Source organism: Cebidichthys violaceus, unplaced genomic scaffold (genome assembly GCF_023349555.1).
Source record: "Cebidichthys violaceus isolate CVI_PGR_0920_01 unplaced genomic scaffold, fCebVio1.0.p SCAF_11, whole genome shotgun sequence".
Classification (NCBI taxonomy): domain Eukaryota; kingdom Metazoa; phylum Chordata; class Actinopteri; order Perciformes; family Stichaeidae; genus Cebidichthys; species Cebidichthys violaceus.
In genome coordinates this window covers 3,508,155-3,521,560 of record NW_027176274.1, presented here as the reverse complement: position 1 = coordinate 3,521,560, position 13,406 = coordinate 3,508,155, and positions in this window count along the sequence as shown.

Here is a 13,406-nt window from a genome sequence, read left to right as displayed (position 1 = left end):
ACACAGGTGGCGTTAACAGCAGGTTTTTACTGTCTGTGTGGAATCAAAACCATCAGTTTCAGGCACTGAATGCATCACCTGACGTTTGATAGTTCTTCCTCAAAAGCCAAACCAAAATCACCAGATCAGAAAGGTTCATTTCTCATTTTAACAATATGTTCCTACAAACAAGAAGTAGTCTTTACTTTCCATATAAATCCAAAAGGTGTATTGTAGACCCTTTTACATCATTTTGTATGCTGGAGAGGTTGTTCAAAACATTACACTAAACCGTTTCAGTGTCTTGAAACTGTTTTTAAATGATTTCTATTTATGAATCTTCGTTCTCTCCTGTCATGTAAACCTAACCTGTGCGTTCTCCTGCATGTTGAAACTTTACCATGAAGCCGTTTGTCTCAGGTCTGAACTTCTGATAACTAGTGAACAGCGAGCTGACCAGCAGGACGCTGACATGTCACTACAGAGCAAAATGTTCTTTTACTGTACTTGATGTAATTAATGAGGGAACACTGAATAGCTGAGCATGAAGGAAATGTTCCTTCCTTGGTTGGTATTCCATTCAGTTTGTTATTCTGTGGAGTGTGTGTGTGTGTGTGTGTGTGTGTGTGTGTGTGTGTGTGTGTGTGTGTGTGTGTGTGTGTGTGAACATATGAACAAGTCTGACGAGGAACACTTGAGATGTTGCACTGACAGCTTTTTAGTTTAGTTCAGCAAACAGCCGACAGGATATACTCACGTTGTCACTCCGTCGTTTTGGCATCCGAGCTGCCTTAAAAGAAAACTATATTCCAGGAGTTCTCCATCAAAGTCATTGTGTTCTCAGTCCTGTTAGCTCGTGTGCAGGATCTGTCAAAAACCGGTCTGCAGATTTCACTGAAATGTGGTGGAAGACAAAAAAAAAAAAAAGGGATGACTACTTGATGTGCATCCGATATATATATTGATGTTATAATGGATTTATTCACATTGGGAGATAGGACATTTTAAACATTCACTATTTTGAACTACTGCACTTCCTTAAATGAAAAACATGTGGCACATGTATGCCATGATTGTCTATCACTGTGTTTGTGCTTTAATGCAGCTGCTTAACAAGACTACAGACAAATATCACGGTACTTCTCTTCTCCTGTTTTTTGACCCTTTCAACACGTCTGTATGTGCTGTAAATTACTGTGTTTTCAGATCTTTTTGGAACACGATTACAATTTGGCATGACACCCAGTTTTAGCCCCCAGAATTGTCCCGACCTCAGCAATTTGTTTGAGTACAAAATTATTATTTTTTTTAAGAACCCGGGAGCCTCAAATCTCTTTCAAAGGGATTGTCCTACATGTATTTATTATTAGAAGCACTCTAAATGATTTATTAGATATATTAAAAGTATAAATCTTATATCAGATCATCGACAACAACCCTGTGTGGACATTAAGCATCTCTAACATGTAGATGTTTTTAATCATCATGTTACTGACTGTTGATGACCTGAGCTTGTCGGGAATAAAACTGCAGAAAGTTCAGATTGAACTGCAGAATACAACAGAAACAATTTGCCAATATAACAGAAAAGCAGCTTTTTTTTTTCGGCGTTACTAAAATGTATTTGTACTGTATTTGTCGTCACTTAAGTTTTTGCAGAATGTAGACGTGTACAGTGTGTGTTGGGACAGTTTTCTTTTGTTTTTGCTATTAAAATAACTGCAGTTTAGTTTAATCCAGAAGTAACGACTAAGGATGGCCTCCATTGACTCCAGGTCAAAGATTTAGCCCAGTATCAACAAATTACCTGCAGTTTTAGTTATGATTTCTAGAATGTCCAGAGGTAATATAGTGTTTACATGTGTTTAAAGCGCACATAGTTTCTAGTTCCTTTGGGCTCAAACATGTACAACATGTCATGGTCTTCTATAAAAACCTAAGTTTCTTGGAGGTTTCAAAATATGAGGCTATAACATGACTGAAATTATGACTTTGAGTTTATTATTTTTGTAACTAAGCGTATATTTTTGTAACTTGCATTTATAGAGAGATGATTGCAGAATGTTGTTAGTTTAGATGAATGCAGTGAGATAGGAAATACAAAAAAAATGTCTTTTACTCAGAAAGGGGCAATAAATTTGGTTTGAATCTGTAAATGTCTCCTGATTATTATCTATTATATTTCTATTCCTTCTTAGTTTGATCCATTTATTGATGGTTTGTATTCATTAGCTGACTGAATCTACCCTGGATGTCTCTGTATAGATATAGTGTTAACAGGATTACTGACAGCTGTGTATTATTTATCCCTTTGTGTCAGTAGTTATAGAGGCTTGACTAATCTGTTGGAGGTTTACCTCAGAGTCTTGCTACCTCTGAGCCACATCCTCTCTATACAAGAGTTAATTAGTTGTGTATTTGATCAAATAACAGTGGACATGCTGGGGATTGAACCTTAGTACATGCAAAGCACACGCTCTACCACTGAGACGATGACAATTAAAAAGATTTGGAAGCTTTATATTTACAATGTAGTGTGAAAGGTGGGTGGTGAATGCTGATCCTGAAACAGCTGAATTGAGTGACACAATGTATACAATACACAAATACTGCTCCGACTGGGCACTTTTATTATTGCTGCCACTTTATTGTACTGTTGTGTATTGTTATATGTCACACAGACACATTTCTATTTTATGCAAATCTATTGGATAGTCAAGTAATCTGAATCTGAACTTCACAACTCATTAAGATGCTGAACTTGTAGGAAAGGCAATGGCACAAAATAGACACAAGAGGGAACCATTGGCTTTCATTAATGTGGACCACAGCGATGTGACTGAATCACACATCGTAAGTGAACAAGATTAGGGACTAACTGAGTCCGACTCATGACTCTTTTATGGTAAATTGCTTATGTTGTTTTTATCTTTCTGCAGTATATTTTCTTTTTGTTGGTTGATGATTCTTCATAGTCTCTGTGAGCCGCTCCTTTTTCGCCAAACACATTTCATTCAAAGATAATCCGATTGAAGTTCTTCATGTTCTCTCCCATCACTTTACATGATTATAGTACAATAAATAAGACAAGTAAAGTAGTGTATTTCTGAGGTACTCGTGTATCGGATCACTTGGACTTACTTTGTCCTGACTGAGACAGTATAGTTGTAACTACACCATGTGGCTGCGTGTCCATTGATGATTAAGACATTCAATCTCATGGACAGCCATCAGGACCATCTGCGATGTTCTAACTGAGTTCAGATCTAGTCCACTTACAGCAGATGTCGATGCCACCAGAGCCTCCGGTGTGTGACCTGAACGCCACACCTGCCTGTGGAGTTTAATCATGGATCAGCACCTGTGCTCTAACGAGAGGATCTTTTTTTCATTATTAATTCATGCTGTAGTTACTCACTTGATAGCATGTCTTGCATGGGTGTGACAAAGACATTGCATGCGCGTGTGTGTGTGTGTGTGTGTGTGTGTGTGTGTGTGTGTGTGTGTGTGTGTGTGTGTGTGTGTGTGTGTGTGTGTGTGTGTGTGGGGCCGTATTTCAAAGCTGTATCTCCAGTGAGATCATTTAAGTACATTTAGGTCAGCTCTAATATTTGTACATTTACAAGTTTAGGTCAGGCGTTTTCTTTGCTGGCGGTTAGATTTGATTAAACTGACCAGTGAGGGAACATCGAGTTCAATGCTGATGCTGTAACATCTCACGTCATTGCTCCCTGTAGAGAAAAAAAAAACAAACCCTCCAAGTATTGATTATACTAAGAGATTTAATTTGGGTGAATCTGCTGAGTCTCAGCATTGAGCAGAAGAAGCCGTTCTCTTCTCTGGGCTGTTCGTTGGTTAGCGCTTCATGCGACAGAGAGAACGGAGGAGTAACAACCGTCTTATTTTTGCTTTGTTTTATTGTCCAGTTGAAACATGCTGAGGGATCATTTCTGCAAGAGAACAGAGACATTATTGTGACTCGCGAATACAACCGCACGCATGTGATAATGTCCGTTTTATTATCATAATTCACAGCGTAGAAATATGTGTTAAAAGCGTGTCTTCAAAACCTATGACACAGCAGTGTGTGCATGCTAACTTTAGGTCCTGTACGTTTCATGTAGCGTATAAATAACTTATGAAACAAACTCCCTCAATGGGGGAGGACGTGAGAAGTGAAAACAGTCATTTCTGTGTGTGCGACAGGAAGAGAATATGTCTGGAGCTGAATTCCCTGGCGTTGCAGCAGATATTTTTTTGTTCACTTCCAGTGTCAGCGGTCTGTAACGAGGTGTCAAAGCTGGAGGCTATTCAGGAAATACAGGCAGGAACTGCAGAGTATTTACAAAATATCAAACCCTGCTGGCTTGTGTTTTGGAAAGACCTGCAGCAGAGGGATTGTTGAAATCACTGGAATGTATTTGGCTAAATGTTTGATGCAGTATCTCGCGCTCCTCGTGACTTGACTCCATCGTACAACCGCATTAGGCTGAAGGACGTCCGGTTTAATCAGTAAATTCAAGCCTGTGTATAGTTCATCTCCCATGTCGAGCTTTTGTAACTCAAATAAGAAGCGCTAATAACACAAATGGACTCGTTTGTGTCGCTGGCTGTATCTCACAGCGAGTGCTGACATCCAACTCATCTGCAAAGAGAAAGAGGAAACAGAGATTGTCAGAGCTGCAGTTCAGCAAGTTCAGGTTGGCACAGCTTCAAACGCACACACACACACACACACACACACACACACACATTTTGGTGCTTTGCCCGTACCTCAGCTGTGCTTCACTGCAGAGGGGATGACAGAGAGTAAGGCGGAGGAGAGACAGACAGGGAGAGCACAGGAGAGAATACAAAGCAGGTGGAGAAGGAAGAAGAGATCTCAAGTCTCATCACGTTAACACTCTTACTTCGTCCTGCCGGCACCAAGAAAGGAGCCGAAATATGTCTGCCAGTGTGAGTATTCACTTAATTGAATGATTAGAAACCGTTTGTTAAACAGAGAGAAAGGTTGAGACGTTAGAAAGAAGGCAAGCAGGCAAATAAAGAGACCTCCGCAGTGACGAGATGTTGTCGAAGCTTAAGGTCCTCTTTCTCCAGTTCTGTGTTTGTCTCTGTCCCTCCTCTTGGCCGAAGGAGGACACACGGGGGTTCTGGGTTAGTGACCCAGTTATCTGCTGTGACTAAGCGCTGGCCTCCCCGGTACACTGGCCTCCCCAAGCCACCCGGCCTCCAGTACATAACTCTGCCATCGCCTCTCACTCACCCATAAATACTGTCCCTTTTACTGAAAGTAGTGGCACATTAGTGACGTGCCACGGACATAAATGGCCATTTTTCTCTCCACTGAACTCATGAGAATATGCACCGTGAGTTCATCTGTATGCACAGTATGAAGCTGCCAATGAGTTCAGTCATGATTAAATATGTGCTCGGTGCGCAAAACATTAGCACTCTATCATTCTATCCATCTTGAATACAAATACACGGTTCTTTTGAAGGCCTAAAATCATAATTGGTCTTAGTTTCAAGATTAGTGATGATGCTTTATGCCAAATTCATAACCTACCTATCTGCTCTCTATCTATCTCTTTTCGGCCACAACATTTGTTGTGTTATGGTTTCAGAATGATGAAGACAGTTGAACAATTAGATACAAAATATGAGGTAGGCTCTATAGGAAGATTTTTCTTTTCCCCTTAGCACAATATGGTTTTCCCAAATGATGGACAGATTTTTTTAAAGGCATTCCATTGTCTTAAATGGCTTTAAAAAAATATAGAAAAAAAGGGGGAGGATGACCCCCCCGGACCCCCTTAGAGACTGTTTGAAAGTGTGCGTCCCAGATCCCCATTGGTACACAATTGGTTCGTTGTGTCTGTTGTGTGTCTTGACAGAGTTCATGGAGAGAGATCAGGAAGGAAGCGTGCTGTGCTTTTAAACAGGACACAGGTTATGACAGCAGGCTTGCCAGTGGGTTTTAGATTATTGAAAAAATACCCATTTGTCCATATGAAAATGTTATTGGTGGCTGTAGTTGTTGCTCCGCTCCTTATGGGGGTGAAAATCCACAGTCCATGCTATTCAATAAATACGAAAGACTTGGGCTATTATGTTTGTAGAGCTATTTATCATTGAAACATTATTACATACACAAACACACACAACCTGGTCAAGTTTGAACCGTAAACTGACATTTCAACCCCTCAACCTTCACCAAGATTTCAATCTTCACCTCTGAATCCTGTCAGGACATTTGGTGTAGTAGTGTGTTCTTCTTTCAGCCCTGAGCCCCCCTGTAAATGTCAACATTAATCTGTTTGGGCATCTCTGTACGCGCATCCTGCATATATTTGAAAGTGGTCTGCAGGAATGTGGGCCGGTGCTCGTGAAAGGTCAAGAGGAATGTGTCTGCACACAGACTGTAATCAGAGTAGCTGTGTGTTTGTTTGAACAGTTTGCTCCGGCCCGATACTGTGGCTGTGTTGGATGGGATTTTATGATGGCTGCCAGTTTAATTCACTGTATTTCAGAGTGTGGGGGGGGGGGGCACATAGATATCATTTCAAACATTAAAACCACATGCATAAATATCACACACATATCAACATCATAACATACGGTCAAAATAAAAGCACATCTTCAGGATCATCTATCCTCAAAAGGCCTGTCTGCTGCTCTATACCCAAAATGTTAACGATGTCTCTGGGAAAAACAATTTGATTTTACTGAAAATCTTATAATGTTAATAATTAATCTTTTATATCAACTATGCGTTCAAGCTTTATTGAGAACAGAACAGGAACCACAGTGAGCAGAGCGGGACTTTGAGCTAAATGCTAACATCAGCATGCTAACATGCTGGATTTAGGCAGGTAAAACTCGTTTCTCGTGATTCTATGCGTAGTTTAGTTTAGCGTGTTAGCATGCTAGCATTCGCTAATTCGAAGTTAACACAAAGTGCAGCTGAGGCGGGTGGGAATGTCATTTGTTTTTTAGATATGTCAGGGCATTGCTGCTAGCGTGGCTAAAAGTGAGAAAGTAAATGAAATAGTTTATTGTAATATATGTAAACTAAAAATAGCTTGATGTTATTGTGTGGCATTAAAAGGTCAAATCAGAGCTAGTTATTTAGTTATGTAGTTATTTTAACCCAAACCACTAAATCTAACTAAGTCGTTTTGTTTCCTAAACCAAACTGAGTTGTTTCCTGTGTAGACGGAAGTTTATTTTGAAAAGATCGTATGTAACGAACAGGTATTGACACGTGTTGCTCGACTTTTACAGGAAAACGCAAGAAAAATTAGGAGTAGCATTATGCTAGCTGTCATACAAACCGTTGTATGAGGATACATCGCTGCGTTACATCGTTTTAGGGGACATGTAATGCTAGTGTTAACAAATGTTTGGACAGGATTACAGGACATAATCCCCCTACAGCACTCACAGCTACAGCATGTCAAAAGTTTTATGACACCCAAACACTTGATTAACGTTCGGAACAAGCTCACGGTCTTGAGTTATGACATATCATATTAGAAAACAACACTGATTTGAAGCACAAGTCATGCACGTTGTACGCCAGACTGTCCTCACTGTGACCCTTCACTGCAAAAGTACACAACGTTGTTTCCTGCAAAGGAACACAAATCAAGTTTAGACGGCAATTTCATTTAATGTTATTGGCTTCTAAATGAACTCATTAATAGCCTGAGGGAGAGAGACAAACAGAATGAATATATTAATAAAATAAATATGACTGTCAAAGAGGGAGATTATATTTTATAGCAATATCATTTTAAATGTATTCCGCTTATTATTAATTCATTAATTAATCAATTTATTTGCACTGATGTAATAATAGAGTAATTGCTCTAATTGTATTCTTGTCACAGACTCTAGTAACCAAAAGGAATGAAAAAGACGGACCTTCGTCAGCCGCATTAATTAGCCGTTCCCACGCCATGTGCTCATTTCAGTGATGAGTTCCGGGTGTCGTGTATCATTCCCAAAGGGATCATACACGACACACACACACACACACACACACACACACACCAATGCCATATGAGCTACTGAATAAGAGCCACGTTTGTGAGCAGTGTCATCTACACGACAGTCTGCCGCCACAATAGCTCTTTGTCGTGCCCAAGTGAAACCAAAGCGCCTATAGGTCACACGACAGACTTAGCCTGAGACGGCCCGTCTCTGTGTGTCTGCAGTTACATTCCTTCACTCAAACAAATCCTGTGAGAGATAGTTGTGCACGTTTAGGCCCCTTTCCTGCTGAGCTTTTTCAAATGCATACACCACTAACATTATTAGAATCATGTCTGAGTCTCCAGAAAGCCACTAGGTTTAGTTCTTTTGCCTGTGCTGCATATGCAACAAGAACGGCTGACTGGACATTCTTTTTTTTTTGCTTTAGAAACAACAACCATATTTTTACACAGAGCAAATCACAATCAAACAGAATACAAGTGTGGAACATTTGGTGGCAACATCGTTGTATCAGAATATTTATCACAACAGGAGCCGGCGCCTGTGCACCTTCACATGTCCATTTATAAGAGATGTGTCAACTCAGCTGAAATAAACTGAACTGAAACATTAAGGAATGGAGCTGTTGCCGTGTCACTGTTGCCGTACGCAGCTTCTCTTATTGTGACTGGCTGAACCGAGCAAAAACAGTTGTCACTTTGTATGTGTAATGCCTAATTCATTTGTAAAAGGGCCTTCAACAAATTGTAGCCAGCAAGTACTTTATCAATGTGTTAAAGGAATGCTTCACAAAATGATTTGTATATCAAGTACTCACCCCGTGTTACTTTGCATTCCTGAAAGAAAACATTGTTTTTCTTGCACAATCGGAGAACGATCTTGAAAAACAAGGTTTCATCAAATTACGTGATTTATTTTAGAATAGTGAGAAGAATACGACCCGGATAAATGAAACTTGAATTTAACTGAAGGTTTGTGACGGATGCTTTGATATAGTTTTGCTGTTTTACTTTAATCCATCAAGACTTTTTCTCTGTCTTCTTTCTTTGTTCACCGCGTACGTGAGGAAAACAAAAGTTTTAGTTAACACCGGGGAGTAACTGACAAATGCTCATTTTATGTTCCTTTAAGGAGATGAAGCAGGGGGTGATTCAAACTCTCTCTGCACTGTTCAACAGCTGACATTCAATATTACCTGAACACACCTGGGGCAAGAGTTTCCTAAACAGCCGCTGCTCTCAGCTGCGTTACCACGCAATGATGACATACAAAGCAACATAAAGAAAGCTTTCCAAACTGTGATTACCTACAACTGAACATCTCAAGCGAGTTTCAAGTCTGCGCAGGAACCAACAGCAGGGTTTCATTGAAGCCCATTACAACGGGGGCAAAACCGATGCAGCAGTTTACTGTGACAACACATCGTGTTGTCACAGTAAACTGGGAGTTTGTATGCATTCGTGCAACCTCTGACTTTCTCGTTCCATCAGAATGCACCATTAGACTCTCATCTCTAGCGTTGTCCAGGAGGCTGACTGTTTCATTCTGCAACGCAAACACTTATGTTGATCTTGGATTGACACTCGAGAGCAAAAACCTGATCGCATGTGGACATTTTGGAGACGATGATAATGCAGGGAAAAAAAAAATCAAAGAAATGTTTGAGAGAGTGAAAGGAAAACAAACACATTAAGTCCATTTTTATTCCAGTAACACTTTTCTATTCTTTTATTTTCTGAAAGCTACTTGTGATGAAAACGAATGATGAATGCAGCTGTTTAATTCTAATCCCATTTATCTGGAAAGCCTGGAAAAGAGCATCTGCAACAAGACATCTTGTGTTTGAACGTTTGCTGTGCGTGGTAGTGCTGGTGGTCGAACACCTGGACGTCACTCTTTTGCTGCACACACACTTTTTTTTTTACTGTACTGAAGAGTCGGATAATGCTTCTAAGGTGAAATGTGCAATGCCTGTGTAAAAGAAAAGCCCTTTGCTCTACACTTTCCTTCCTCCCATCTGTGTTCGGGCACAATCCAGTGAATGTTTCTGCAGTCCTTTGCCTTCCGTGAAAAGTGTCGGACGAGCATTTCCCAGAGATGCTCATCAATTAATTACACAGGACTCTTTCTGTCAGGTGAGGGCCTGAAGGGAAGCTGTTTCATTAGAACATCTGCAGAAATAAAACACTGTAAGAGGAGATGGAGACCACGTTCCCTCAGCCAACACACACACACACACACACACACACACACAAATAACCAAGGTAAATATTGCCCCAGAAATGCCACTGATATCAATACTCTGCATCATAAAAAGCAGATGAATCACAAATCTTACTCCGGTTCATGCTGACAGTAAATAACACATTTTGTTTTAAGGCAACATCTAATACGCTGTCATATAACATATGGAATGGTACCGGACGATATTTAGCTACTTCTTCTTCTGGCTTTAACCGTCTGGAGTCCTGCTGACATGTTCGTCACCTCAGGGTGAGAGTGAAAGGTGGAGCGTTACAGCCGCCCTCATGCACCCGAACGATGTCATCAGGACAAACACTGTGTTTCCAGCTCACTGTTCAATTTCTAAATGACACCGGAACGTCACCCCACACACACACACACACACACACACACACACACACACACACTCTCCAAGGTGTGTTCTTCCATCCTCCTCCTCCTCCTCCTCTTTGCTCTCTGTTCTTTTTTGCTTTGTTAAGAATATCAATGCTTACTTGACGTTTTTGTTACTGTTAAGGGATTTGTGCTATTTGCACAATATTTCACCTCACTTTTGCACGTCTTACATATATATATATATATATATATATATATATATATATATATATATATATATGGATTTGCTTTTGTCCAGCTCTTCTCTGTCTTCACAGGTTTTAAATCCGAAATGCAACCAGACATTATTTAGGCTTGGCGAGGCCTTCGGTGGAGCAGCTGTTTTGATTCGACTGAGGTTCACTAGTCTCTCAGTGGTCAGTCAATCTGAATGAATTTGGAGTTTAAATATGTCTTTGAAATGAATTGAACGTGATCTAAAATAGACTTAAATATGAAATCACCACGATTATCACCAGATCTTCATCATCATGACTGCCACCTTACTTTAGATTTGACTTCCTGGAAAGACAAGGTGCCTTTGAATATTGGAAAAGTTATTTTTTCACAGCTCTGAGGAGGAGGAGGAGGTTTTACTGTCGGGTTTAAAGTTGGATTCAGGTTAAGGTCAGCGTAAAGTTTGAGGTGAGATCTGTAGCTGTTGTGGTCAAGGTTTGAATTAGGAGCTAGATTACGTCAGTGTTTAAGTAACGGAACTGTCCCATCTGTTCATGAATCCTTGCCTGGGCTCTGACACCAGCTGAACGGAGGAAGAAATCTGAAGGTGTGTGTGTGTGTGTGTGTGTGTGTGTGTGTGTGTGTGTGTGTGTGTGTGTGTGTGTGTGTGTGTGTGTGTGTTGACCTTGGCTGTCTGAAAGAGAGCCAGAAAGACGCCATTTTACAGCATGTTTATCCAAAACACACACACACACACACACACACACACACACACACTAAACTCCATTTCTCGTGATAAAAAATAAGCACAAGTGAATGCTCTTTAGTCGCTGATGTTAATTCGGTTTGACTGTTGTTGAAGCGGCCCGCTCTTGTATGTTGTCTGAGTCATAGTTCTATTGCTGTGTGTGAGTTTGCCTTCATACGCGTGTTTATATTCATGGTGGAATTCCTAGAGGAGGAATATTCAAATGATGCAGGAAGATCAAGTAAAAAAGGGTTTTAATCCACATTCAAATGCAAAATCAGACTTTAACATGATAGAGAAACCAAGTTGTGATGTCAATAAATTGAGTGAAATTCATGTAAAATGTTTAGTAGAGTCCATTCAGGACACAAGCTTCACAGCGCATGAGTAAACATACATCCAGTACCTGACCGTCTCTATTGCAGACGTCTTATTTTCAAGCTTATGTGCAGCTTTAGAATTTTGAAAACATCTTGAATCCCTAACTTTCCTCTCACAATTGCCCTTTAACTAGTTTAAAAGATGCATCCAGAACTCAAATGTCCCGTTCCACCACAACCCAAAGCTGTTGGAGTGAGATATGTTGACTGTGGACAACAAACTCATTTTCATGTTCAAGAGAGTTTGAGTTTGAGATGATTTGAGCTTTGTGACATGGCAGGTTATCCTGAAGACGGGTACACTGTGATCATACAGTAGCCTTTAGTTCCCTGTTGTTTAGCTGACGGGAGCGGCACCAGGTGTCGTCTTCTGCTGCTGCAGCGGGACAATATGTTCTGATAAAATGTTGAATGTAAAGGCACGGTTTAAATAGCTAACACTTTATGTGGAAAAAGGGAAGTCATCTATGGGCTATACAGGAACTATGAAATGCAGAAACTGACTGTGCGTCTCCTAGCAACACCAGCTCTCAGATGTCAGTCAAACACTGACATTGAAAACGTCCTCACAGAGGCCCAAAATCCAGTCTCCAATAATGTGTCAAAACAGTATTCTGTCCTCTTTAATAATTATCTTTTCAAGTTTAATATCTTTTAGTAAAAAACATCCATTTTCATCGGCATGTCTCCCTGTAAATAAAGTGGATTTTTACTTGGTCCTCACCTGCCTCAGAAATTGTGTTTACCCGTAATCAAGACAAAATATCAGTCTGCGGTAGAAGAATGATGGAGGAACAGTTGAACATGTGGGCGGTGACGCACTCCAGGTAGAACAGGAAATGCAAGAATGTGAGAAAGGAGGGATTACCGAGGCTCAGAATGTCGATGAGGGGAGATACTCTAGAAGAGAGGAAAGCAGCGTCACTACACACACAATCATCTTACCATCCGTCTTTACATCCACTGAACAATGTGAGGCACACACACTTTGGAAGAGAAGGGGTTGAAAGTGTTTGCATGACTTTTGCTGTGTATTTTTCCCCACATGTGTGTGCATGTGACACGTGTGTGTGTGTGTGTGTGTGTGTGTGTGTGTGTGTGTGTGTCTGTGTGTGTGTGTGTGTGTGTGTGTGTGTGTGTGTGTGTGCGTGCATCTTTGCCTGTACAAACATACTGTAAGTGTGTTTGCGTGCGTCTGTGTCCTTTGCCCCTCGTTCTTGCGTTCTCTCGGGGTTTTCAGGCTTGTCGTCATTGTGCTCCTTTGGTCTGCGGCTGCTTTGTTTAACTGGTTGGTCGGTGAAACAGCGGCTAAGCTGCTAAACCAGCGCAATGGTTTTGTTGTCTCTACGCGGCAGCACAAAAGCTGGAGTTACATAACTGCCAGAAGACCGAAACAGTGCGAGGACAAAGAGGCATGAGCGACCGCTCCATCACCAAAGACCCGACACCGGCTCCTGGCTCCTGGCAGGAGATGTGCTTTCCATGAGATTTTGAAACCGTTT